Raw genomic sequence first — 24,737 nt, forward strand, 5'->3', positions numbered from 1 at the left:
TAGTCATAAAATATTTTGACCTCTGAGCTAACGTAATTAGAAATTTAGCCAAAATGGACCTAGTTTCAAATGTGAGCATCTAAACTGTGTGTTCAAATGAGCAGTTAGATAAATAAAATGGGTATTTCTGACTTGTGTACCCATTGGAGCACCCAAGCCCAGGGGCTGTTAGCCTTATTTTAGAACCCATATATGAAAATCGGTCTTGTACAGTATTTCAGGTGATGAGTATAATCTTTTAAGACTGACATTTTTAGTGTCATCTTTAAATCCTACCTTTTCTCAGGCAGATAAGTGTGATCTCCCTTTCTGTTATTAATGTAACAATTTTTAATGAAGTTAGAGATACTGAAAGCCTTTAAAAATGTGGTTGTCAGATCTCTGGTCTGCCTTTGGCAGAACAGAATTTCATTCTGTTTTATTTTGGCCATTAATTTTTACATTTTAGGTTGAGCACAATATCATTAACCCTTCGTTTTCTACCTGTTGTTGTTAGTTATACACTTGAAACACTGGACTGGACTATATGGTATAAGGCTGTATCTCGTTGGAGGCATCAGAAGTGGCCACCTCTAAGGGACAGATAGGAATCTCTGACTTTGTAGATCAGCACTTGACAGCTGGCTGTACATTGGTATTAGTATTGGCTATGTAGGCAGCTTTCAAATGCCCTTCTTGCTAGAAGAAAGAATATTAGGTGAAAAATGTCATAATTTTAGACTGGAAGGAGATAGACAGGGAGGGCAAAAAACAATGTACTTTCAGACTAATGATCTAGGGATCATACATGTTTGTCCCTATTCATATATGTCAATTTATACCATCTGCCATGTAATATTTTTCCTGAAAGAATGGAAATGACATCATTCAAAGTGTAAGAATATGACTAGTTATCATGAGCTACAGCTCACTTCATCAGATGCATTCAGTGGAAAATACAGTGGAGAGATTCATATTCATAGAGAACATGAAACAATGGGTGTTACCATACACACTGTAACAAGAGTGATCAGGTAAGGTGAGCTATTACCAGCAGGAGAGCTGGGGGGAGGGGACCTTTCATAGTGATAATCAAGGTGGGCCATTTCCAGCAGTTGACAAGAACATTTGAGGAACCGGGGGCGGGGGGGGAATAAACATGGGGAAATAGTTTTACTTTGTGTAATGACCCATCCACTCCCAGTCTTTATTCAAGCCTAAGTAAATTGTATCCGATTTGCAAATTAATTCCAATTCAGCAGTCTATCGCTGCAGTCTGTTTTTGAAGTTTTTTTGTTGAAGAATTGCCACTTTTAGGTCTGTAATCGAGTGACCAAAGAGATTGAAGTGTTCTCCGACTGGTTTTTGAATGTTATAATTCTTGACGTCTGATTTGTGTCCATTTATTCTTTTACGTAGAGACTGTCCAGTTTGACCAATATGTACATGGCAGAGGGGCATTGCTGGCACATGATGGCATATATCACATTGGTAGATGTGCAGGTGAAGGAGCCTCTGATAGTTAGGCTGATGTGATTAGATGGTGTCCCCTGAATAGATATGTGGACACAGTTGGCAACGGGCTTTGGCTCTTCTGTGGTACAGAATGTCTGATTTCTGCAGGTCTCTGGGTCATGGTTTAAAAAATCTTGTGTAAGTTTTCATAGTATCCACTCTCCTTTTTCAGTGTCACATTTATTTTTATTCCAAAACAGATTTGAACACTGGTCACTGTCAGACAGGAACATATTTAAATATAAGCACTCTGACTCAGGTTCACCCATGCTTCTGCCTACAAAAAAGCAGAATGAAATATTTTAATGCTGTGTCTCCACCCAATTGGAGGCTCTACTGCTGCAATTTTAGAAGAAGTAATCCTTTTTTTTTAAGTGGAAGTTCACTATTACTAAGTAGGATTTTATTTTACACATTGCAGTGCCTTGAAATAATGTGGAGCTTTCACTCTACTTCACTGTACTAGTAAATGGTGTTTCATTATGTGTGAATTCATTATAAGCAGGTTCAACTGTACATTGCATGTATATTTTATTACTTCACTAGTTCTCCTTGAACATAAACCTGTTACGCATTCCGATCAAACATTCATGAAATTACATCAAAAGAAATTCATTTTCATTTATTAAGGTCTTTTTCTACTGCCCTTGAAGAAGTTCATATGGATAAACAAGCTCACATAAATAGCCTGCAGCATCGTATGAAGTGTGGTTCATAATCCTACAATAAAATGCAAGACATTGTACTTTGTGCGTCCCCAAGCAATTTCTTGAATAGACCCTAAAGGCGTTTGGAAAATTATATAAGAAGTACTTACACTGTGTAGGCAGCTGCTTTTTTTCCCCCTTCAAATGTGATGGTCTGTTCATGATAATAATTAAATTTCAAAGCTTAGTTTTAAATTTGTCCTCAACTACATACAGCAATTTAATCATTTTAATTTACTGTTTCAGAAAGGTCCTTTACTCTGCCCTGTATTCATCACAGCTTTTCTTAAAAGTCTATAAAGGCTGATGAGTTTGTTTTCTTATGCTCATTTTGTATAGATTATTCCAAGTTGCAGTTGCAAAAAGAACGCTTAGGTGATGTTGTGTAATATTTCCAGAGTCAATTACTTCATGGAAATGATACATTAAGCAATTGGAAAGTAACAGATAGTTTTCTCCATTATTTTAGAAATATCTGTATTGTTATAATACAGATCAAGTCTACAATGAACATTATGCATTATTCAAGAAATGACCAGCCGTTCTCAGCAGTGTTTCAGCTAAATAACTGATGATTGTAACCTTTAAAGAAATTTCATTGCGGTAACTATTGGTAAATCACTTCTCCATTCACAGTAATCTTTGTTTAGAGACTATCTAGAAACCATTATATCTTTTATTAATCTTAAAAGCAATAGCCACTGATTTGACATTTGCTGAAACTAGATAAATTTTCTGTCTTTCTAATATAGGAAATTTCAGTCAGGTTTTTTTGGCCTGTTGTTTAAGACATTGTTACTTGGGAATATTAGCCATGGTAAGCAATAATTTATATGTTTTGCAGTAGTTGACTTTAAATATTAAAATTCTTAAAATCTGGAGGAATGTATTAATGACAGGCAATAAATATATACACAAATATATAAAATAAAACGTCTATAGACAATCGAAATAAAAGAATAAGCAAGATACTTGTATATACAGTATATACTGAGCCATATAGTATTTAGGGCAAAATAATACTGTCTTTACTTTAACCCCAATATTCAGTGGATGTCTGTTCATGAGTAAAACAGAGCAACTGCTAGCAAATTGCTCAGTATCACAAATGTATATTCTAACCGTTTTGATCTATCTGTAGGAGGGGTTACACATCTCTTTTTCCATAACATGTGGTCAGTGTTTAACCAATAACTGGGGCCTTATTGGGGACTATACTGAAATTATTTTGTGTATTCTGGCTGCCAAACACACAACAGGCTTTCGTGATGTTTTCGTGACATAAAGTTATAACAATCATCTTGCTGTCTTGGGATAGCATTTTATGAATCACATTTATATTTCTACTGAAAGACAAAATGCCCAATGGGTTGTCTGAAAAATTACTCCAAGATTCTGGATGTTTCCCTCAAATGTAGCCAACAGTATCACAAATATATGAAAGACCATGTAACTTGTGTGTGCAACTCTCCAAGAAGTTTTATTTGTTGTCATTGAGAATTTTTTTAAAAAGTGCATCAGGGAATGCAACATTTTGTGGTGTGTAAAATGTGTTTTGTTGAATTAAAATCATGTTGCATATCTGGGTTTTTTTTGGCAAATTTTCTGCCATATCAGTGCTATTCTTGTAGTATTTCACAGCCAAATAAATTATGGATGTTAACTCTTCCACTTGAACAGCATGCCTGTCACTTGCCAGTATGTGGAAACCCCTTTCTGATACTTTTGAAAAAAAACCAAACCACTTTTGTTCTTTTCACTTGCACATGCTATTCACAAAGTATAATAAACACCCATTTTTGTTACCCTTAACACTGGCCAGTTCCCAAGATGACATCAAATTATCCATTAGATAGAAATCAGACTTCGTTCATGCTGGGTGTTGCTTTTTATCTTTGGAGATTCAAGTGCATGCATAAGGCCAGGTGTACAATTTCCTTTTGAATAGCATGACATATAGGAACTGGACTGTATAGCACAAGTTTTTGACACATCTGTCTTTTTATGAAACAGAATTAATTATGGGATTAGCCCGGATCTCAGATGGTGAAGAATTGGTTGCAGGTTTTTGAACTAGAATATTTACATTTTGATATATACTTTTACAAACAGAAGCAACCTATCTATTACCATTAGACAAGGTGAACGAATAATTCCAGCTGAGGTGTGAAATGGCCTTCAGGTAAACTGTTTTCAAATGATAGTAACTGAATCAGTGGTATGATGCATGAAAAATGCCACTTTAGCTTGACTACACCTCCTTTTGGCATTCCTCAGTCTGAAACAGGATAATCTTACTGATCTGTGACCTGGAGTTAAGAATATTTGGCAGTTTGGAACAAACTCACATGTCATCATCTAAGTGTTTCAGCCCAAAACAGACCTCCTGAGTCACTTTTCAGTGATAAGCCATGTATGGTGGTAAAATGTAGCCTGTAATAATGAATTCATTATTACTTAATTTCTACAGTCCTGAAAAAATCAGGACAATACATTAGTAAGAGCAAAAAATGATTGTTTTTCCTAACTTGGTGTAAAATTTTAATGCTCTGCCATACTTTTCTCTCATTTCTATATGTGATACACTTTTTTTTTATCTGAATACAAGTTGTAATACAAGGCTACTCATGATAGTCAAATTGAACAGGTATCTAAATAGTTGCCAGATAGGAGTCATAATGTGGAAATGGGACATCCAATGGTCAAATTTAGGTCTATTGGGACAGATAAAAGTCTGTGCCTTTATTTTTCAGATACACTTTTTTGACGCAAAACTGTCTCTCTCTTGTTCAGACCACTGTGCTGAAATTTTAAAAAATAAGCACCTCTCAGCATGAAAAAAGTAAAAAAAATATGTTGAAATTTACTTAGACATCTTGTCAAATTAGGGAACTCTGGGATGAGCAATATAAATCCAGTATACGCCAGTGACTGTTTTTGAATTCTTTTGAGAGAAAGCAAAAACTAATAAACAAGTAAACTGAAAAAAATGGTAATTGTTATCCAAAATGTCACAAGGTGTACCTATGTTTTGATTAAAGTACCCTTTTCTTACTATTTTTATATTAGATAATTGTAAATTTTTCCATAGAGGAAAACAAATTGTCTCCTTTCTGAAGTCTTTTTGGAAGACTTTCTCAACCCATTTAAAAGTGAATTTATGGTAATAAAATATATTACCTCATACACTTTTGTCTCTCTTTATGGATCTCGAAAGACAATGAGTTAACAGTCCTAGAGACTGAAGTATTTTTTCCGCCAAACAGAGGAGAAGAAGGCAGTAAAAACTTCCCCACACCATACACCAGTGTCTCTTTGCTCTTACTGCATAAGGATTGAGACTCAACTTTCTCCCAGTGCTTAAGGTGTGGCACCTAGTCTTCAATTTTATGCTTATGAAGGATATTTCAGATGAAAACATAAAACCCACAATGCAGCTGATTCTGAGGTATTGTTATAGAAGGGGAAATTTTTTTGTGAATGGATCCCCCTCAGTGTATTTTTCTTTTAACTTTGTGCTGTTCAGGAGGAGAATTGAAAGCCAATGTAAATTCTATTCTACCAAGCTTCTAGGTGCTTTTCTTATGCATGCATGCAAGAGCCTGATTTTCATTTACACTAGGGTCACTTCATATGGCTCTGACAGTGTTAAAAAGTGCTTTAGTATAAGTGTAACTGTTATTCATGCCCAGTTAAAAACCTGTTTAAATGGGAGCATACAGACCACCGAATCAAACCAGGGAACAGGATGAATTATATTTTAAAGACCAGTCTGTGATATGTGGGAAGACAAACTGTGTTATTATGGAGAACTTCAGTTTGGCAGATGTATGTTGGAAGTATCATGCTCCAGTAGAAAAATATCGTTACAGTTTCTAAAAATTATAGATGATGATTTTCTAACATAAAAGTTATTGTATCAAACATGAAGAAACTATATGGGACCTCATTACGATGGATAAACATAAATTGACCACTGAACTGGAAGTTGGTGGTTGTCTAGGGACCAGAGCCAATAACCCAGTTACATTCAATATGGGCAAACCAATTCCAACCAGTAAAATATGTATTTGTTTCTTCAAAAGGGCTAATTTCCCAAAGCTGAGAATAATTGAGTGAAGGTAATTAGGAGGAAAAATTTAGGCAGAAAAATGTGAAAGAAAGTGGAAGTTCTTTAAGAAGAGCTCAATAGGTACCAAAAAGCCATAATTCCAAAATCAACAAAGAGGAGAACTTTAGTTAAACCCCGTCCTGCTTTAGTGGTTCTGTTTAGCTTCTCAAAAAGCAGAATAAGAAGTGACTTGATTACAGTGTAAAAGTGCTTTCACTGGGAGATCATACCAGGTACTAATGGGCTCTTTAATCTCGCAGAGAAAGGCACAATAAGAACCAATGGCTAGAAGCTGCAGCCAGAGAAATTCAAATTAGAAAATAGGTGCAATTTTTTATCAGCGAGGATCATTAACAATTGGAACAAATTACCCAGAGGAGAGGCAGATACTCTATCTCTTGATGTCTTCAAATCAAGACTGGTTGCCTTTTTGGACTACATGCATTAGCTATAAAAATATATACTTTGGTCTAAGATAGCTTATTGAGTTCAATGCAGGGGTAACTGGGTGAAAGTTAATGGCCTGTCGTATAAAGGAGATCAGACTAGATGATCTAATCCCTTCTAGCCTTAGCTTTTATGGGCATGTCTACATTGCTATAAAACCCCTGCAGTGCAATGTTGCAGTTCTTGGGTCAGCTGACTCAATTTGCAGGGCTCTGGCTGTAGGGCTAAAAATTGCAGTATAGATATTTGGGCTTGGGCTAGAGCCTGAGCTCTGAGACCCTCCCTCTTCTGACTTTCAGAGCCTGGCTCCAGTGGCCTTGGAACAGTTTTATAGTGGGGGTGCTCAGAGCCATTGAACAAAACTGTAAACTCTGTATATGTTGGAAACCACTTCAAGCCAGGGGATGAGGCCGCACTCCCAGCACCCCTGCCAGTCTCCAGCCTGAGCCTGAAAGTCTACACTACAGTTTTATAGCCTGGACCCTGAGAGCCCGAATCATGGCTGCTCTATGGGTCTTTTATCACAGTGTAGCTGTACCCTACGAACCTAATGAGGCATTAGTGTAACTGAGAATTAGGCCCATAAGTATCTAAAACAGTTTCTGATACTCAGTAAGGGCCAGATTACTCCTGGCTCTTATGTGGGTGAAGAAAGTGGGTAAGGATCAGGGGAAAGGGAGCTGAAGGAGCCTTCCAGGCAGAATTGTGGCCCCTGCACATTAGGGAGAGCAGGTACTTCTCTCTCCTTGCTCCCCTGTGTGTACAGAGACATATGGACAAGGCTATGACTCTTCTACCCCTACACATTGGTCAGCTTCTGGAAGTAAGTTGCAACCTGCAAGAGGATGTATTGGTGGTCATGCTACCTCTGCATGTCTGGGAGAAGAATGTCTCCGATTATTCTACCTTGGTGTGGTTTCACAATGCCCCTCTTATGATACAATGTTGTCCAAATTATTTGTCTCAATATCCAGTTACAATGATTTTCATAGACAATGTCTATGAATCCAATTTTAAATTCAATTTATCCATTTTACTTTTTTCCTCTTAATTTAAGGCTTCCTCTTTTTCTTACGTTGTGGGAGTTACCCTTCTCTATACCATTGATATTATATAACTTAATCATATTCCCTCTTTTCATTTCAGACTTTCATGTCCTTTTTCTGTTTCTGCTGTGGATCTTTAATGTGAGGCAACCCAAACTGACAGCACCATAGGAACATACCATTATTTCTGTAATAGGATAAATATGTGAGGAGGTAGTTCTGTTTCCATGTCCTTTTGGTCTTTGGGCTTCCTGCTGAGATTGACAATGGGGGTGTCAGTTAGGATGATTTTGGTGCTGTGGATATATGTTCACTAGGAAATGAGCTAAAATCACAAACACATTTTCCATAAGCTGCTGAACAGTCAGTTGCTGGTAATGATTTTTGATCAGCCGTGTGTGTGTAACACTGCCCCAAGAGATGAAGGATCTCCCTTACATTATCACCTTCCTGATCCTTCCAGTCCCCTCCTAGTTGAAACCATAGAATGATGCTAAATTTACATGTCCTCCTTTATTTGAATCACTAACTCTATCCATCACTTGTGCAGAGACAGAAAATGTCTACTGCAGCTGATAACATACTAATGTTATTGCAAACATATAGTCAATCCAGTGTCAATATTTTAAGAGTTAAATGTTGCTAAACCATAATCTTACAACTAAAGAGTTACAGTTAATCAGAATAGCCAAACGGCCCTTATATACAAGAATAAGGAAATAGAAAATGTGACTGTGTATTGTAGGTCGTCTTTATTACTGCCAGCCCTTATTGTGCTCATCTCTGTTCTACTGCAGCTACAATTCATCTTCCTTCTTCTCTTATTGTGATATGACCAACCAATCACAACTTTAACTTCTTCATGGTCTTTCTAAAGTCCTTTACTGCAGTTTATTCTGTTTACCCATGGATTTGTATTTTGACCTCTCACTATCACATCTGCTATGCAAAGTTTTTTCCTCTGTTATTCAGTCCTTAGCCTTTACTCCATCTTCTTTTTTGAGTGCTAGTGTTTTTTTTCTATATGTCACAGCTGGAACTTTTGAATTCTCAATGCAGCCTTGATGGTAAAAACCAAGTGGCGAAGAATTTTAAAAATTAAAAAGAAAAAGAAGAGTAGAAAGAAGGAAATAACTACACTTTAATAAAATAAGAGCTGCTCCTGAATCTTAGCTTCAGCTCCTTCAACATCTGAACCAATATTTTAATAATTTTAGCTCATCCATTCATGTCTCATTGTCACTTTTCACTCATGAGATAAATATCTACTGTCACAATTTCAACACAGAGGAGATAGATACCAGTACCTGCAATCCATAGTTGAGAACGTTGTCAAAGATGCAATAGTGGCTGAGTAGGTATTGACAACTGCATAGGCTCCAGCCTTGGAGAAGATGCGTAAATAAGTCAGGAGGAATGTTCAGATTAAATTAAAGTTAATGTCTTTGGTTTATATGATGTTATATCATGTTCAAGGAGAACTTCCTATTGATTCCAAAAAGAAGTTCTGCTTAAATGTCAGTGGCGCAATATGACCCCTTTTTCTTTTCCTAATCCTTTTAATAAAATGTTTTCACATGATTTACTATTAGTTTTTCCACATTAAATGTGAACTTTTTTCTTTTTAAAAACATTAACATCTCAAATTATGTATTTGTTGCCTGTTCTATGTAATATTTTAAAATAATGGACAGGAAGGAATTTGTCAATTAAGGGGTTCAAAAAGTCCTGTGTCCCAAAGATGCTTGTTCTGCTTTTTTGCTTTTTAGTAACCTGAAATGGAACAAAAGTAAATCACTGTTGCATTGTTTTCACATGTAAAGTGAAAAAAATAGGTTGGTATCTGTAAGCTGCCATATTTGAGGAAAAGAATTGAACTTTAACCTTTGCTCGTTTCATTCATTCTCACCTTTTCTAAGCAGGGCAAAAGCTTCTTCTAATACTACCACTCATATGATGAACAGATGCTCAATAAAGGCTGATTCCTGCAACACTCATGTGATAAGCCCTGTTTACGTCACTGGGATGATTTATATGAGTAAGGGCATGTCTTCACTAGCAATGTTAAAGTGCTGCTCCGGCAGCACTTTAACGTGGCTTTGTAGTTGTGGCACCAGTGCTGGGAGAGCTCCAAAAAACTACCTCCATGAGGGGAATAGCGACCAGTGCTGTCTACACTGCCACTTGACAGCGCTGAAACTTGCAGCACTCAGGGGGCTGTATTTTCACACCCCTGAGCGAGAAAGTTGCAATGCTATAAAGTGGCAGTGTAGACAAGGCCTAAGAGTTCTGGGACGAGATGATTGTGTGTGCCATTCTCGTACCCTGGTCCCAATTCAGCCGTGCATTTAAGCACATGCTTAAATTCCATTTAAGTCAATGAGATTTAAGTATGTGTTTAAAGCAGAGAAGCATTTTTATGAGAAAAATTGACACCTGATTTTGTATTTCCTGTATTCTATGATTGAAACTGTATATTTATTATAATAATCAGAAGTGGCTATCTAGATATTTGGAACAAGTACTAGTCTAACCGTCTAACCCTGGCAATGAAGTGTGAAACATATGGATTTATTAGTAATTCTTGTTCTCGTCTAATTATTATATTGGATACCTGTGGTCAAAAGGAAAGAGTAGGATGGTCAAGTTAAACCTAGATATTTCAAAGACCTACATATGAATATATATATATAACCATGGTTTGACCACAATATTAACATAGCTTAATTTCTGCTAATATTTCACTGTGAAGCTGGGGGAAGGAAACTGAGTTTCCACCAAATTCCTGTGCTCTTGTGGTCTCCCATTTCAATCTGGGATATAAAATAAAAAACTGACTATGGATTCATTGTGTTCTCATTCTGTATTTAAGTCCTTCCCAGGACATTACAGAGATCAGTAAAGACTGTTGTCATTAGCTTTCTGTAATTAAAGAACACCCCTCATAAATGACTTTATAATTTAGATTTACCAAGATTCGTATAAAACTCAGATTACCATCATTTCTCTTTCTGGGTGAGGAAAAAGAGACAAATCATTCATAAATTACTTAACCCTCATTGTTCCACAGTCTTACTCGTACTCAGGAGTATACATTAGAAAGCCCTTGTCTTATTTTTGATGGATGAGCATGCCTGCCTTTATGAGTCACTCTTACTGTTAGTTGAATGCTTCTACAGGGGCATAGGCAACTTGTCACTTCTGGTTCCATTTGTATCTAACGAAAACTATGGCTTTTCGTCCCTATGGGTTGGTGTCACATGAATGTGCAAAATTGCATGCCACATTTCATCATCTGGGAAAATACTAAAGGCTGTATTCATCATCATTAGAAGGATCATGAGTATATATTATTGTTAATTTTTTATAAATACAGGCAATTCCCATCTATTAAAAGGTGAAAGTAGAAGACTTCTAGCAATCTTTATAGGAAGCCATTACACTCACTTAAAGAATTAGCAAAAATTATGAAATGTTGGTTTTAAGATAAATATGAAATTCCCAGGAGTATCAGTACCACTCTTCATTATCTGTTTTCTTTCAAATGTGAATCGCTATGAATGCCATCTGTCGATCATCCTTCTGATGAAGCCAAACTATGCTGACATATCTAATGGAGAAACTAAGGCATATATAGGTTTAGGTTTCCAAAGAGCTCAGTATCACAATTGGGGCCAAATTTCAGAAGATCTCCACTCCTATTCAGGCAACAAAAATCAGTGGATACATTTTTAAAAGTGTTCAGCAGTTTGGATGCGTAACTTTTTTAGTAGTCTGATCTTGTGTCCCAGTGGCAGCTGCTAGGTGCCTCGCTCTTTTCAAAAATTGGTTGAGAGTGACACGCCCAATATCACATAACAGATCTGTGAGAGAACTGATAATAGCACCCTAATCCCATGACTTCAAGTCCTGTGCTTAGCAAGAAGACTGCCTTAACAGGACTACTGCATTTAGACAGCATTTCATTATGACATTTTATGTGTTTCTTTTATGAAGAGATCAGATTTTTTGGAATGCCATTTGCGTTAACAGAGAGACAAGGTGGGTGAGGTGGACCTGAAGAAGAGCTCTGTGTAGCTCAAAAGTCTCTCTCTTTCACCAACAGCAGCTGGTCCAATAAAAGATATTACCTCACCAACCTTGTCTCTCCAATGTCCAGGGACCAACATGGCTGCAACTACACTGCAAACAACAATTCAGATTAACACTCTGAATAGATAATGAGATTATCAAGTGAAGGAAATATTGCTAAATCCATTTTATAATAAACTCCCTGTTATATTAGCTTGAATAAGTTTATAAAAAATTAAAATCTGTCTACTTGTTATTAAAGGTTTTATAGGCCAAGGCCAGTGTTTTAAGTATCATTGCAAAAATGCAGTGTCAATAGACGTTACACTGTCTAAATATCAACAAAAAGTCACAAGGAAATAAGACCAGATGTGTTGTGTGATGAGGTCCAAATGTCATTTCAAGTCCAAGGGCCAGCCACTCTAAGAAGGCATCTCCCTTCTTTTTGTTGACAAATTTAAAATACATTTAACTGTCCTTTTTTGTAGATGAAAAAAATGCTGTTTTTAGTTGTTTTTCTGTAGGCTAGAGCAGTGTCCCATTCCTGTTCATTTGGTTCTTTAATCTTTATCCATCCCATCTCCTTTTTAAATCTTACCTTTTATTTCTCGCTTGTGTATTACTTAGTTCCTTCTCTGTTTTTTACTCCTTAGTTGAGTCTTTTTGTTTGTTCTTCCCATCCTCTTCATTGGCATTTATGCCTCTTTCTCTGCCTTTTTTACTCTTCTTGTTCTTTTGCCACATTGAGGTGTTCTGAGGACTTAAAAGTGACATTTTCTTTGGTAAATTTTACTTAACAGTCTCTGGGTATATTCAGCAAAAAGGAACTGAAAGGAGCAGTGACAAAGTTTTGCTGTTTCAGTCTGTTTCTCATACAGCCAGTTGAGTAAATATATGGACCAAGTTGTATAATTTATTAGGCCACATATATAGATTCTTAGGTTTTTAAAGCCAAGAGGGACCATCCTGACCATCTAGTCTGACCTGCTGCATAACAAAGGCCATAAAACCTCAACCAGTAATTGCTACCTCAAGCCAATAACTTCTGTTTGAACTATAGCTTATCCTTTAGAAATAGATCTAGTCTTGATTTAAGGAATTTAAGTGGTGGAGAATCAACTAAGTCCCTAGGCAAGTTGTTCCAGTAGTTAATTACCCTCTCTGTGGAAAAAAAAAAAAGTGCCATATTTGTAGTCAGAATTTGTTAAGCTTCAGCTTCCAAACATTGGATTCTGTTATGCCTTTTTTCTGCTAGATTAAGGAGTTGTCTACTGTCAGAAATCTCTTCCCCGTGTAGGTATCGTGATCCTCTTAACCTTCTCTTCAATAAACTAAATAAATTGAGCTTCTTCTTAATCTCTCAATGTAAGGATTAATTTCCAGAACTCTAATCATTCTTGTAGTTCTTTTCTGAAACCTTTCCAGTTTTTCTGCATTTCTTTTTGAAGAATGGGTACTCAGTGGTTCTGGAACATTTTTAGTAGTGGGGGGTGCTGAAAGCCAGCCCCCTACCTCCCCCCGCTGAGGCTGAGAGCAGGGCTGTCTCTCTGGGAGGACGGGACCCGGATTGGAGTAAGGGGGCCGAGGCCACAGCTGCGGGTGGGTGTGGGGCCAGGAGCGGAGTCCTGGGCAGTGGCCAGCAGCTGGGACCCCACATGCAGGACCAAGAGCAGGGGCCTGGTGCAGGAACCCGGACTTGGGGCCAGTGGCCGGGGAGTGGGGCCAGCAGCCGGGACCCGAGCCCCAGCTGAGGTGAGGAGTTGGGGAGCAGAGTGCAGGTAGAGGGCCAGGCCAGGGCATAGGCGTGGGAAGCACCCCCAGGTTTTCACTCGGAGTCAGAGTCTGGGGAGCGTGACACGTGGCATGGGAGCCATGCATAAAACCTGGGGGTGCTGCAGCACCCCCCGCACCCCTACTTCTTGTGACTATGTAGGCACTACAACTGAAAACAATATGCTTACAATGTTCTCGTTAATGCTGTATACAGAGGTAATAGATTCCTACTCAATATTTCCCCGCTTATACTTACTCATCCCAGGGACATTAGAGGGTGTTTTTTCTGAATTAAGTTGTTGGGAGTAAGAATAATTTCCTCCATCTTAATTGTTCTAGATTCCCTCTGCTGACAAAGGTTGGACAAAGGTAGAAGATAATGCAGTCGAGTAACATATGCATCTTGTGGGTTACACTGTTACCTGTGTATTATTTAAGGAAAAACAACATTACTTTAATTGGCATGACCATGGTAGCAAACACTGTGCCAGGTAGTTTACATTTGCAGATTTGGGCCCTTAGATTGTAAACTCTATCTGCTTCTGTAAAACATTAAGCATGCCTATAGTGCTATGTAAATAATAAATGGCAACATGTTGGCTTATTTACAAAATTCCATAATAAAATAATACTTACTTGTACAGACAGGTAGGATGACAACCAATGTCTATCCAGGCTTATCCTGATTTTTAGGGCTCCCTCTCCTGTTTCTCCAATTTAATTCCTGTCTCATTCAGAACAGCATACAGGTATGCAATTTCAATATCTTTGACTGGCTGAGATTTTGTCTCTAGTCCAGATAAGCCAAAAGCCCCCCGCTCCCCCAAAAAATCTGCTAATTTGAGCCCTCATATTAGTGATTTCCTGTGGGCATCTTAAGCAGGGTTTTTTGTTCTCACAGAGGGAGACCCTCACTACATTAGTGGAGTGAGGCAGTGGTAGAAACAATGTCTGGAGTGTAGCAGGCAAAACTAGATGCTCAGTTTGCTAAGAGGGGAGAGACCCTTACCCACTATGGGAGAGAATCTACTAGAGACAGAGTTCGAGAAATAATAGATAAGGGACCTTATTAATCAATCTTCATCCCCTCAAAAGTTTTCGTTTGCCTGTGAAGTACTTCAGTGAATCAGTGAGTTTTCCGCAGCTGCTAAATCTAACGAGGTTTTGGAGGAAAAAATCTGAACTCAACCAACTTTTACTTGTTGAGCAACAGCCAAGAGGCCTAAGCCCTGTTCTTCAGGAAGAAGTCACTTCTTCACACTTAGGAGGTTCCCTCCCAAATATAAACTTAGTTCCAGTTTTTTGGGAATGGTGATAACTTTCTTTTGTTTGTACTCCTAAAACTAAATTTTACTTTTCATTCCTTAAGCAGGTGGAAAGGTTTCAGCCTGTCAACCCTTTCCCTCTGTGGACTTGCTTTTGGAGAAAGATCTCACGCTACTTTTTTTATCCATTTGGAAAGCCGTCTCCTAGGTCCTTTCCCCTAGTTTACTCAGGATTTCTTCTCAATTTCTTTGTTTTTTTTTCCTTTCATTTTCCATACAGTGATCTTTTCCCTGGTCAGGAGAAGCTTTTTACTACACCTCTTGTTCTTACGTCTGAGAATTGGGATCATAGGCCCAAGACAAACAGAGATTTTAGGTTAACTCTAATTTTTTCTGTCCTACAGAAAGAGACGGCAGACGATTAGACCTTCTTTTGGTTGGATCTGAAGTATATGAACCAGTTAATAAAACCAGTTAATAAAACCTGATATTTCTCTGATCCACTCTGCTAGTGGTAAGGCTGTGTTGATCGTAGCCACAATCTTCCATCAAGGGCGTTCTGCATCAGTGACACTGGCAGGCCAGTTGCCAGCTCATGCCAAAGCCCAGGCAAATTCACTTGTGTGTTAGTATAGATTGAAGTGATTGTTAAATGTATAAGAGTGTATGTGGTGTTTAAACTTCATGACAATGAATGGGACGTTATATGCATTGTTTTCACTCTTCTGTATCCTGTTACAATGCAATAGCAAACATTTACATTGTATATAGCCCTGTAACTAAATAACCCATCAGATGAGAAAGAAGCCTTGTGTAGTGCAAAATGAAGAACTTTTGCAGGAAAATACTAGTTCTTGCAACATTTGAAGGCAAGTGGTCATGGTGTGTGATGTTCATAGATCAAAGACTCTAAATGCACTTCTATCTCTCCACCAATTAAAGAAAGAACCCACCAGGATGGTGACCCTGTCATCTTATTTTCTGTGAGAAGAAGCTATAAGTATAGATTTAGGGAAAGACCTTGCATCTCTGGACTGTTTGGATTCTAACAGGGCAGAACAACTGAATGAGAAGACAGAGATCCCGAGAGTTATTCTGGGTAGCCCTGAGCAACTTTTGGGAAACCGGTAGATTACTACATCTCTGTTACCATTTGGAATTATAGACTTGTGACTCAACTGTACACATCTTTTACCTGCTTTAACCTCTCAATAACTACCATTTTTTTCTTAGCTAACAAACGTTTAGTTAGTTAACTCTAGAATTGTCTACCAGCATTGTCTTTGGTGTGAGATCTAGGATGCAACTTGATCTAGGTGAGTGACTGATCTCTTGGGTCTGGGAATAACCTGGAATATTTATAATTTTTGGTGTAAGTGACCCTTTATGACATAGTCCAGCGTGCCTGGGTCACAAGATAGACTGGAGTGTCTAAGGGGACTGATGGTAGCTGCATTATAAGAGTATTGTAGTACTTTGGGAGTTCACATGTGGTACTGTGTTAGTGAGATCTAATTTTAGAATATTCCACTCTTTGGGGTGTTACCCTGAAGTCTGAAGTCTGAGCCACTCCAGGCGGCATGACAGCATCATTTCTCATATAGATGACTTGCATCTTTGGAAACTGTTGGGTCTGGGGTACCCAAACAAAACCAGAGCGGTCCTCTCCAGTCAGATAATTTTCCTATACAAGGATATTTTATGAAGTTTTTAAAATCTACTTTTTAAATAAAAACAGACCTGAATATTAATATACAGTATTAGGAGGTCACCAAGAGAGAAGGGAATGTCATGATTTAAATTATGGCTTCCAACAATATTGATCTACTTTGGGTAAATAAATGGATTTTACTAGATTACAATATAGCAAAAAGAAAGTTGAAAGCTTCCAAACACAAGTTGCTATGTATTTTATGCTACTAATTATTTCATTTTAATGCCTCCGTTTAGTTTCATACTGATCATTTATACTGACAAAAAGGAAGAAAAGAAAACAAGGAACCTGTCATCAATCATTCATTTAATCAAGTAGCAAAAGTAGATAAATAAACATACTGAGTTAATTATTCTTCTGTATGTAATGATTGACAATAATGCTAATTTATTCCTTTTTTTAACCTTTGACTGTCAGTACAGTTGGGATTAATAGACATTGACAATTAAAATGGGAAGAAATGCATGTTTCTGATAACCACTAAATATTGGTGAAGTTGTAAAGTCTTGGATTAATTTTTCCCAAAAACGTGCCTTATAAAGTTGCCCCAAGATTAATCAGATCCATGTGAGGTGTTATTTTTCACACTTTTTATATTATCCTCCATAACACTTTGGAGACCTTCATTAGCTTTCAGACATATGGGCAGGAATATTTTATGAATGGAGAGTCTTTCTGGAACATGCAATATTAATTCTTTGCACTTCTATACACGCTGTAGTCTGAAGATTTGAAAGCACTTTGCAAACATTGTTTAAACAGCTTTCCCAGGGTGACCTGCCAAGTCAGTGGCAGAGATGAGAATAGAACTCAGTGGTTTTAACTTCCAGGTCCCTTCTCTACCCATTGGATAGCACTCCTTTCATAATGAACGTTGTATTTTTATTTTATTGTGAAAATGGTGTACGTTTCCCAGAGATATTGGTTACTTCTGAAGTACACAAATGATTTTTTACGTTCTTTTGATATTTAGGTCCAGACTTTTAAAATTCGCTTCTACAATTGTGGGTGCAAAATTGTCAACACAGTCATTTGAACCTGCATTTGCAACCAATTAGCTCAACAACTGTATCCGCAGATTAGACAGTTGTCTGAATGAATTGTAGTTACACTGAATATAGTACAAGATACTAACAAAGATATACCAGTCATTCAGTAATATAATATTTTTGAGCAATAGAAGAGAAAACATTTAGTAGTGATTTGAGAAGCATTATGAGGCGTGTCATTCAAATAACTGAAAGGCATGCTGTGTGACATTCTTTTCACCTAACTGAATGATACACCATACCACAAAATACTACAACTTTTCTCATATTCTGTATAAACTGTTTTCACTCAGGTGTGTTCTCTGTAATATTTCAATAACAATATTAATATATCTTAGAGGTGACAAAACTATATGGTCCAGGGTAATCCATTAGTTGACCTAAGATGTCCTGGGGGCAGAGCTGTCACAAAGTCACATAGTATCACTGTGTTTTATGGTATGTCACACACCCATGGCTGGCCTGTACGAGCTAACTCAGGCTCACTGGGGTCGGGCTGCAGGACTGTTTCATTGCTGTGTAGACTTCCCAGCTCTGGCTAGATCCCAAGCTCTGGAATGCTCCCACCTTGCAGGGTCTTAGAGTCTGGATTCCAGCCTGAGCCAAGAAGTCTGCACCGTAGTGAAACAGCCCTGCAGCCCAACCCCCCGTGAGCCCAATTTGGCTGGCACCGGTCAGCCACGGGTGCATAGTTGCTGTGTAGACATAGCCTTAGATTTTTCATTTGGATCTCAAGTACCTCTGAAAGATTGGAATAGTCGCATCTAGTCTGACAAAGCCCTATTCGCTGCACATCTGCAATAATGGAAATTATTCTTTTCACTTATAAATTGCATGCACTACATTTTACTCTTTGTTATTTTAAAATGTTAGAATAGGGGTTTTTCCCCAAAACACCCATTTTTGTCCAAACAATATTACCTTGCAGAGTTCTGCCATCACACCAAAAAGAATATGGAGATCCACACTTCTAAAATGACCAAATGCCTTCATATTGCAGTTGGCATGGAGTCTAGTGTCATCCCTTCAAAGGCATACTTCATGCAGTTGTCAGGGTCCTCATAGCAGAACTGACCCCTAAGGGCCAAATACCTATGCAACTCATTGTCACTGGAACCTCCAGTGCTGTGGTTCAGCTGTGCTAGGAAAGGACAGGGAGAGGCAGGACGTGGACACATTATGGTGGGGCTCTGAAACTTCCTGTGATCATTGATGGTTGATTATGTAACAGTTCTGTTCATAGGAGTGCACTGTGGGGTTTATGGTGCATGGCATAATGGTTGGTGATAATGGGGCACAAAACTGAATGGCCTGTGGGGAATGGAATAGAGCAGAATGTAGCTATTAGCCTAAGGATTGTAGGAGCAGATGCAGGTGTCTGAGCTTTGTGTTTGAGTGACAGAGAGGATTCTGTTGCCCCGAACTCTGATGATGACTCTCTAGGCAAAGCCCTTTAAAAAAAACAAAACACGTTATGTAGGTGACCAAAATTTTACACTTTGGACTACACAAAAGCTTATCTGCTGTTACCCATGTTGAAGGTAGGGCAGAGATTAGACTGCATCAGAATTTTCCAAATGTTCATTTTTTGATTGGGGAAAAAAGACAATTTTCTCACAAACACTTTTGCAAAATTTGTTCCTGGTTTTTTGACCAGCTGTGGCAGAGATGCACTGTCTGAAAAGGAGTCCCTGTAGACGTGTGCGAGACAGTTAACAATGTTACAGAATGGAGAATAGTGTTGCAAACATCTTTTTCTAAAAGGGTTCAGCATAAATTGTCCTCTATGAGAGGGCACCTCTGCTGCACTCATTCAGAGCATCAGTGTGCTGGGTATACTCGTTTCCTTTCTGTATGATAGCTTTATATTCATTAGCAACTGTCTCCTCCTAGTTGAGCAAAGCTAAAAATGAAATAAAATAGAAGGGACTGCCTTATTATTTGGCTTCTTTCTCCTTGTAATGGGAGAGTTGCTGCTAGTCTCATTCCTGATCATAGTCTATATTCTAATTTAGGTCACTTATTTTCCTGTTAAGTGCAATTCCACCCATCTCCATTGATGCTCTACCATTTTCCCCAGTGCTGGGGGAGCATTTGTTTTCTATTCAAGGTAATTCTTCTTTAGGAGGAAACTCTCACACTCATTGAAATACATTCTTTAAATTAAGCTGACATTCTAAAGACTACAGCTACTGCCAGCCAACAGGAAAAACTTTGTAGTCATTATAGTTATAAAATATAGCATTTTAGCCTCAGTTAACTATTTAGTTCTCAATCTTTACAAATTGATCAATTAATGTTTTATTTCTAAAAGTTATTTGCTCTAATTGTACTGGAGCATTGCAGTATTAAGATGGAGTGTTGGCTTTTCCAGTGGGTTTAAAGCAACATCTTGTACCAAAACACATTCATATATTTAGAATTTTAAATTTAAAATGTTTTTCATTAGTCAAGGAAATATGCTATTTAGTAACATCCGCTTTGCTTTGCTATCTACACTACATCAATATCTCATCTTATGTTGCATGACTGTGTGTTTAGCTGTCAGAGTATGAATTCTTGAAAGAATAATGACTGCACGCTAGTGTTCAGTAAATCAAAGTTTGTCTACTTTTCAGATGTACTTTTCAAAACAGTGCCTGAATTTTTAACCCGAAGCAAAAAAGATCTTGCCTTGGTTATAGTAGATGCATTTATCAGTGTCCATAATATACAGGAACATTGTTTAATGCGAATTCTTTTTACTTCTAATTCAGGTGTCCCAGATTCACATGTTGTTAGAAGCATTTGCTAAATATTCAAATTATATTTCTCTTAGTATTGTAGTGGGCAGCTTATGTACTCAAAGCATCACCAAAGTACCAATAACACATTCTTGACTGAATAATGATGTATTTGGAATGTTACTTTTTTTGTCTTATAAATGGATGGCAATTTACACAGCTGTGGATGTGGGATGTTTCAATCCCAGACCATGTTGTAAGAAAAATTGAATGACAGTGAGCAAAACAGCAGTAATTATAAAACTAATTACTAAATGCTGATGATGCCCATAGGCTTTGCATAACTAAAATTAGAAAAGGAAATTGCTTTCGGCTTCAGAGAGGCAACATGCTAGTTATTTCACTGTTGCAGTCAAAATGGAGCATGGCATATAAAGTTCAATCAGGAAAAAAAACACATTAGTTTATGCACATTTTTTTTATACAGAGGCTGTTGAAAAACTAATCCTTTTCTTCTTTTAATACAAACATACATGCACTGTAGGTAGAGAAAGCGCCATGAAACTGCGTGTTGAACATCCTTCTAAATAACTATATAGAGCCTGATTCATCACTGCATTACTCTAGTTTTACACTAGAGTTTACACTAAAAGTTACTCATGGTAAATCAAGCCCATATTAAATATACATGTGTATCACAACACAAGACCAGATTTTCCACATTTCCTTAGCCACGTCTACAGTATTAGATATACGACTTTGTAAGTACACATGCATAGTGCATAGTTACACTAACTACCTTCAGTCTTTACACAAATATGGGTTTTCCCATATCCAGAATTGCTGACAAATGTTGTGGCCACTTGAAAAATATCACAATATTTTTAGAGTTTATATACGTATGTATTACCTATATGTTTAATATAAACCATTGCATAGAACATACAGATACATGTATAATACAAACATGTTAATACACAGAGTGAATGTGCGTTACCTATATGTGTAAGTATATACTCAAATATGTCTGTCAATATGAAATACTGTATACACATCAATGCATGGAAAGAAAATCCATTCTTACATATTCTTAGCACAGTTCTTAAAATGAAAAAAAGGATTAAAACATTGATCAGCTCATGAGCTGTGGAAGTATAAGTGATGTGAAGACAAAGGACAGACAATTTAGGAAGTATACAAGGATTACCTTTTGTTAGACTCATTTTAACATTTAAAATCTGTGGCGTTGATTCATACAAAATTACATGGACTTTATGAGATTTATCCCCTGAATCCAGTTGTTCCTATGGGAAGTGAGCTGGGAAATGTTCACTTATGTCCTTTGTGGATAGTTGAAAAGACACTCCCATACAAAGGTTGAAAGGGAATTAATGAGTCAAAATGTGGATCTCTTCTTTTAAAAAAATACATTTTCTTGATTTAATATAACTTTATGGCTCTTCAATGATTAAGCTTTTTCGCATATATCTATTTTAAGAAGTCAAATATAAGCTTTTTGGGCAATAAAAGATTAATTTAAATGGATAAATTTTAGTCTGAGTAGATCAGAGATTACTAGATTTTACTAGATTGATAGTGATATCTACAACAGGAAATTATAAATACTGTAGTCTGAATGATCTTAAATGTATTAAGTTTTATTTAATTTTCTGCTGCATGGTAAGTTTATTGAAAGCCTTAAGAACTTAAAATCACAAGATTATACAATACATACACACACACAGAAATAAAATCATACCTTTAGTGTAACTGATCATAAAGGATGTTTTGGATGTAGTGCATTTCTTCCTGTAACTTTAAAATAGTGGGGCAGTATGATGAGTGAGTTCCTTCTGTTTGTATTAGTGTATCTCATAATTAGCTTTTACAGAGGCAAATGATCTGAAAATGGAAGAGTAAATCACATGTTGACATACAAAATGAAAAGATAAGTTGTTTCATTATATGCTATGTCCGGTTATGTGGGATAAAATTGTACAATCCTTACTCTGAAAAAAAATCCCATATTTCAATGGGAATTTCCTCTCAGTGAAACCTGCGAATTTGACCCTTTGTCAGAAGTAGCTAAGATGTAGTAAGCATTGCCAAATTTTGCTTTTAAATATATATGTAACTCGCCTTCAGGTCTGTAAATAAAAATGGTACACAAAACTGGATCTTCTCATAGTTATTAGATATTACTCTACTAATATCCAGAAATCTTTTTTAGGGTTACCATTGTCTATATTTTTAAATAATTAAAAAATACGCATTAGTGGATGGATGTTTCTTTAACAGAAGCTCAAAAGCAAATTCTTCTTCAAGAAGACCATTTTCTGAGAGTTTTCAGTCATGTTACACTTTAGTAATCTCTGTCTCCTGTGTGTGAAAAGAAACAATTTATTTTCAACACTTGAAGGATGTATTATGTCTGACTGCTGTCATAGCCTATTGTTTTTAACATAAACATTACAGCTGTGTTTACTTTGAAATATTTGCCCATTATTGAGTAAATCTGTGCTGGAACACTAAATTGTCACCTTGTGCCCTCTGCTATCATAAGCAAGCATTGTCATCAAGAAAGCATTACCTCTCTCCTTCCCCATTCTTTACTTCTGCATATTCCAGAATAGTTTACTTTTGCATCATTTAAAAACTACAATAACTGCCGAATGTCCTGAACAATTAAACTAGCAAAGCAATAGAAGAATTTGTGTTAGGTGCTTGCTTAATAGGTTAGGGTATTTTACACTCATCCCTACAACCCTTGTTAACACGAGTCAATCCCATGAACTTCAAGGTGGTAGGAATGCAAAGTAAGCCCTATTTACTTCAGTGGTAGTTCCATTGATTTCCTATTGATAGGATCCTACCAAATTTACGGCCATGAAAAATGCGTCACGGACCATGAAATCTGGTCTCCCTCCATGAATTCTAGTTTTTTATATGCTTTTACCTTATACTATACATAGATGATGGGTGATACCAGCATTTTTCAAATTGGGGGTCCTGGGAGTTGTAAGAGGGTCACAAGGTTATTTTAGGGGTGTTGCGGTATTGCCACCCTTACTTGTGCGCTGCCTTCAGAGCTGGGCAGCGGAGAGCAACAGTTGTTGGCTGGGTGCCCAGGTCTGAAGGCAGCGTCTCGCCAGCAGCAACACAGAAGTAAGGGTGGTGATACCATACCTTGCCACCCTTACTTCTGCACTGCTGTCTTCAGAGCTAAGTGGCCAGAGAGTGGTGGCTGTGGACCCAGGGCCCAGCTCTGAAGGCAGCAACGCAGAAGTAAGGGTGGCAATGCCATACCATGTTATCCTTATTTCTGGACCATGAATTTGGTAGGGCCCTACCTGTTGAGTACAAAAAACTTAAACAGTATTAATTTATTATATCCTTGACTTCGTGTCCCCTAATTCTCCTCCTCTTCATTTATTCCCATCACCTGCTTTTCATGGTATTTTTAGAGTGCAGGCTCCTTGAGGCAGGCAGTATAGCTGCCTGTCATGTCTTGGATGCTACCATAATGTAAATAATCATTATAACAAGTGCATCCATCTAGGCTTGTATTCTGTTCATTACTGAGTTCTCACTGTATGGTTAATATTTTTCTTGTACTGAGATGCCCCGACCTATGTACAGTGCCTTCAGAGAGAGGAACTATCATTAACCTGGTCCATATGCCTTTCAGATGTAGTCCCAAGTCATGCTGACTTTTTAAAATAAATGTTTCAAGCTCATATCCTATATTTGGCCTTCAGTAACCCTTAGGGTTTATGTTTTGCTCTTTTTTCTTTTTTGTCTGTGTGTGTGTGTGCAATTTATCATGCACTGTATCTTCCCTCCATTGTGTGGGGTTATTTTTTTTCAAATAGGTTAGCTTGCTTTTTTTCCAAATTGAGATAGATTGTCTTGGCCAACATTGTGAGGCCGTACGCTCACTCAACTCTGTCTCTCTGTAACATGATAACCTTTGAATGCTGTGTCTGATTAATTCCAAAATGTAAGTGAATATTCTAGACATCAATGCATAGACTTCAATTGATTTGGGTGGAAACCAGAACATCAAAAGGGGAAAAATGGGGGACACATGGAGCTTCTGTCATCAGTTAGTGGAGCCACATTTCAAACCACTCTGCATTGTCTGTAAGTCAAGGAACTGGTAGATGACACCATTGATGCCTGCCAGAGTAACACTATCAGCTCTTCCGATGCTCCCAATAAACTTTAATCACTTAATGACCAAATGACTTATTTCTCTACAGAAGGAAGACAAATGATAATAGTAGGGAAAATGGGAGTACACACACAGCTGCTGGCATGGAAGGAAAATAGGGGAC

The 24,737-nt window shown here is 37.4% G+C and overlaps 1 protein-coding gene across 5 annotated transcripts in view; it reads left to right on the forward strand.

Annotated features, from left to right (window-relative positions):
- NPAS3 (neuronal PAS domain protein 3) overlaps positions 1-24,737 on the forward strand; it is an 844,272-nt gene that overhangs the window by 255,158 nt on the left and 564,377 nt on the right. The window lies entirely within an intron of this gene.

The sequence above is a fragment of the Lepidochelys kempii genome, chromosome 6 (genome assembly GCF_965140265.1).
Source record: "Lepidochelys kempii isolate rLepKem1 chromosome 6, rLepKem1.hap2, whole genome shotgun sequence".
Taxonomy (NCBI): Eukaryota; Metazoa; Chordata; order Testudines; family Cheloniidae; genus Lepidochelys; species Lepidochelys kempii.